Source organism: Oryza brachyantha, unplaced genomic scaffold (assembly GCF_000231095.2).
Source record: "Oryza brachyantha unplaced genomic scaffold, ObraRS2 ChrUN-Ctg49, whole genome shotgun sequence".
NCBI classification, from domain to species: Eukaryota; Viridiplantae; Streptophyta; class Magnoliopsida; order Poales; family Poaceae; genus Oryza; species Oryza brachyantha.
Genome location: NW_024427249.1, coordinates 120,001 through 125,000, shown reverse-complemented (window position 1 = coordinate 125,000; position 5,000 = coordinate 120,001).

Genomic DNA, 5,000 nt, shown 5'->3' with positions numbered 1-5,000 from the left:
ATCATTATTCATTTCCCGATGTGGTTTAATACAACTAAAATATTGCTTATGGTGGGCTGTGGGTGCATGGTTTTGAGAGTCGTGCCCATGGCAATTAAGGACCGGTTCTCGGGAAACCCTGAAGGTCTTACACGTACTAACCACAAGCCAGAATGGGCAACGGTGAGACTCGTAATCTAGCTTGTCCCTATTCGACGTACCCAGGCAAGGGTAGGCGTGATGGAGTATGGACGGGCAATCGTGGTGTAACGAAAGCTTCTCCTGCTTCCGGATCTACCAAGGCACAAGAGGGGACTGCCCGACTTGGTGTAAAGGAGGGGGTGAAACCTGAAGTGTGGTGCGATTGTCTAGGGAGGGTTAGGTGAAAGGTCTTATCATGGTTTCCGTACTGAGGTATCGTGGTGATACGTTGGGGCATGGTAACATGCTTGGCAGCCATGTCTTGTGGGTAAAGTTGTACACCTCTGCAGAGTAAAACTATTCGAATAGCCGTGCCCGCGGTTATTGGGCGAACCGACAGACTCACTGGGATTAGTTGAACCCCTTTAATAATTTTATTAATCTTGGAACTGGTTTGACCCTGCGCAATGTGGTGTAACGTTGGCAGTGGTTTGGGTCTGTCGCAACGTGGTTTAACGTTGGACAGAGGGTTGACCCTATCGCTACGTGGTGTAACGTTCGACAGCGGTCTGGGCCTGTTGCAACGTGGTGTAACGTTGGACAGTGGATGATTATTTTAAATGTTTACTTCACTTTTATTTCAGTCTATTTTATCTACTGTTTTGCTAAATTACTGCAGCTTTTGTGCAAGTTAACCTTAGCCTATCCTTGATACCCTGTTGCATTCATTATTCTCCCTCTCTTGGGTGTTACTTGTTGAGTACGGTGGTTTGTACTCAGCCTTGCTTAATTTTCCCCCCACCAGAGCAAGCGCCAGAGCCGGTGTCAGAAGAAGGTTGTTCCGAAGGTTGAAGTAAGGTTCAGTCCGCCGTCGAGAGTGCCTGTGGTGTGGAGCCGTCTTCGCAAGCTGAAGCTGAAGATTAGATGGTCTAGTCTTGTTTTCCTCTTTCCGCTGCATTTCGATAGATAATTGTTTTTATTTGTTTTTAAGCCGTGGAACTGTGTATTAATTTGTCATAGTGTGTACTCGGGCTGATGCCTGGACCGAGATTTAATACATGCTATTGTTCAGAAATTTGGTGTAAATTTCTGGGCGTGACAAGTTGGTATCAGAGCCAATCTTGACCGTAGGATGAGCCAAATGGAAACCCTAGGAGCCTTCTTTCATATGCATTAGATTTTGCAAAATTTGAGTCGTTTAAAAAAAAGAGTCGAGTCTTTTGGTTTTGAAAATTTAGCTGAGCATACTTGCTTCTCAAACCTTGATCTCTATAGATGTGTGTCATCCCATCGACGAGCCCGTCCCTTCGTCGCAGCAGTCGACAACGACTTCAGCTGATCAAGTGTCAAGACCGAAGATTCAAGTTCTTCCCGAGGTGAAGAGTCAGGTCTGCGCTACTCCAAGCGTCGCTCTCAAGTTGAAGACAAGTCGTTCAAGAGTCAAGCGTTGCTTCTTCAGTCGTCGCAGCCGTTTCGAGCCGTAGACGTTACCCTAGCATCGCCTTTTAGTCGTTGCTTGGTAGTTTTTGTGTGTGTAGGTTTGTTTTGGGGTTAGCGGTTCACCATAACAAGTGGAGGCGTTATGGTCGTACCACCAGGAGTTGAGTGCTCTTTTAAGTGTTTTAATCCAGATCAGAAAATTTCACTCGAGTAATTCAAGAAAAGCCCCTTTGATTTTCTCCTCTGCCTTTGTTCTCTCCTTCTGCTCTGAAGATGGTGAACACAAGGAACAGTAACCGCAACAACAATGGAGCAACTGGAAGTCAAGAAAACCATGAAGGTTCGCGCAATGGACCGCCACCGCCGCAACAAGAGGACCCGATGATTGCCCAAGTTCTAGCCAACCAGGCTCAGATGATGACCATGATGATGCAACAGATGCAACAACAACACCAACAGGTGATGCAGCTTTGGATGAATCAGCAGCAAAATCAACACCAAGGACCACTGCCAGCACAATCAAGGTTATCAGAGTTTCTTCGAGTTCGACCACCGACGTTTGCGAGCACAACCAACCCGATGGAAGCAAATGACTGGCTACATGCAATCGAAAAGAAGCTGAATCTTTTGGAGTGCAGTGATCAAGAGAAGGTCGCTTTCGCGACTCACCAACTGATGGGACCCGCCTCCGTTTGGTGGGATAACCTTCTGGCTACTCGGACTGCCACTACAGATATCACTTGGGACGAGTTCTGCAATAGTTTTCGGAAAGCTCATGTGCCGGATGGAATAGTGGCACAGAAGAAGCGAGAGTTTCGTGATCTACAACAAGGGGATATGACAGTTACAGAGTATCTCCATGAGTTCAACCGCCTAGCACGTTATGCCCCGGAAGATGTGCGCACCGATGCTGAAAGACAAGAGAAGTTTCTTGAAGGATTGAATGATGACCTGACCAAACAGCTGATCTCAAAGGATTTCGCGGACTTTGAGAAGTTAGTGGACAAAGCAATCTGCCAGGAGGACCAGTGCAACCAGATGGATCGCAAGAGAAAAGCGGAACAAGTCAACACAGGAAAGAACCAGAAGCCACGTTTGCACTTTGGACAACAACAGGGGTCTTCGACACTGATTGTTCGTCAACACCGACCTTTCAACCCAAGCAACTACAACCCCCATGACAACGACAGCAATGGAGGACCACTGCAGCCCTTATCAGCACTGCCACCGCCAAGCCGGGCAACACCAGCTCAGAAGCCAGGGGTTTGTTTCAACTGCAACAGACCGGGTCACTTCGCCAAGGAGTGTCCACAGCCAAGACGCAACAAACCAGGATTCGTGCAAGCCCAAGTCAATCAAGTCTCAGCCAAGGAAGCTCAAGCCGCACCCGAGTTTGTTCCAGGTAAGTTCTGCCAACTCTAGGCTGCTTGTCTGCACCTCTTTAACAGCTCCTCCGAATCTCGGGGACGAGATTCTGTTAAGGGGGGTGGATTTGTCACGCCCGGGGTTTTATCCCAAGCCTAAATCGTAAAAAGAAATCCGTAAGCAACAATTGGCTTAATTAACTCAGGAAAAATCCCTCTAAAAAGAACCTAATTCAATTAAATCGAGGCTCGCAAATCGATTAACTGGATTTAAATTCAAATTGCAGAAGTATAAAATTTGGCCAAACAAAATAATTTAAAATTCGGCAAAAGTGGGGTTTTCCTTTTTCCCTCCTTTTTCCTTTCTTTTTCCCTTCCTTCTCAAATTGGGCCGAAGTCCAATTTTCCTCCCTTCCTTTTCTTTTTCCTTTTTCTTTTTCCTCTCCTCCTTCCCGGGCCGGCCCAGCCGAGCCGGCCCACCTCTCCCCGCCCGGCCGGCCCAGCCGAGCCGGCCTCCCGCTCCAGCCTCCTCCGCCCGCGCGCGCCTCCGCCTGGGCCGCCGCCCGGCCCAGCTCGCTCGCGCGTCCGCGCCCGCGCTCGCCGCGAGTCCGTCTCGCCTCCCTCCTCCCCTCGCGCCACTGACAGGTGGGGCCCACCTGTCAGCGACCAGGTTTCGCCAGCGCCCCCGCCTCCGCGTCGCGCCAGCCGAGTCCGCCGCCGCCCCGAGTCCTCCGCCGCGCCGCCGCTGCAACCACCGCCGCAACCGCCGCCGCCGAGTTCGCCGCGTCGTCGACTCGGTCTCCACCGGCCGCTCCGCCCTAGCCGGCGCCACCACCTATAAAATCCTCGCGCCGCCGCCCCGCCGCCACTTTCCCCCTTTCCGCCGAAGCTTCCCTCCGTCGCCGTCAGCCGCCGTTTTCCCCGTCGGCCGTTGGACGTCGCCGCCCACCCGCGTCACCACCTCCGCCTCGTCCTCGCCGACCTTCCGCCGGCCCTCGTCGCCACCGGTGGTCGCCGAGCTTCGTCGCCGCCCCTTCGTCCCTTCCGCCGCCGTGCCCCGTCGTCTCGACGCCGTCGGCCGATCTCGCCCCCGAACGTCGCAGGCCGTCGCTCGTCTGCGTCATCACCTCTGCCTCATCCTCGCCGACCTGCTGCCGCTCCTCGTCGCCACTGGTGAGCGCTCCGCTCCTCTCTCCCTCTTTCTCCCCTCTTCGCCGCCGCTGCCGACCTCCCCGTGCAAACGGTAAGTGCCGGTCGCCGTCCGCCGCGTCACCCGCTTGTCGCCTTCTCGTCGTCGCCGTCACGCCGTTGTTGCCGTGCCGTTCGCCATCGTCACCGTGCGCCACTGCTCCGGTTGCGCCGCCGCTCCGGTCGCGTCCGCCGCTCAGCCGCCAAGCTGCGTCGCTGCCTGGCCGACTCCACCCCACTCCTCCCTCGTGCTCCCGCCTAGCTCCTCTGGCCGCATCCGGTTGCGCCGCCGCTCCGCAGCGCCGTCGCGCCACCGTCGCCCGGCACCGACCGATCTCATCGCATCGGCCGTCGTCGCCGCGCCACCCCGGTGAGCCCGCTCTCCTCCCTTCCTCTGTTTCTTCGTGCGACCGCAAGTGCGCCCCGCCACTCGCCGTCGGCCGACGTCCTCCGCCGCCACCCGATCCCGCGAGCCGTCGTTTGGTGTCGGGCGCTGCCGGTGCTCGCCGTTGCATCTCCGCCCTTCGCCACCATCGTCGCGCGGCCACCAAGCCTTCGCTGCCTGCGCCCGCCGTCGCCTCCACCTTCCGGCGCCATCGTCGTCGCCCCTCCACCTGCCGTCTTCGTCCGTGCCGACTCGTCGTCGCCGTTCTCGTCACCACCTTCGCCTCCGCTGACCACCAACCGCCGCTCTGCTGTCGAGCCGTCGCCGGCCGTCACTGTCCCCGCGCCGCCGTCGAGGCCGTCTCTCCTCTCCTCTCTCGCTGCCACTTGGCCGCTCCGCTCCACCGCCGCTCAGCCACCCTCTCCCTCCGCTCTGCTCCGCCGCCGCTCCGAGCCGCGCCACCCCGCCGCGGTCTCTGCCTCCTCCTCGCCGACGCCGTCGTC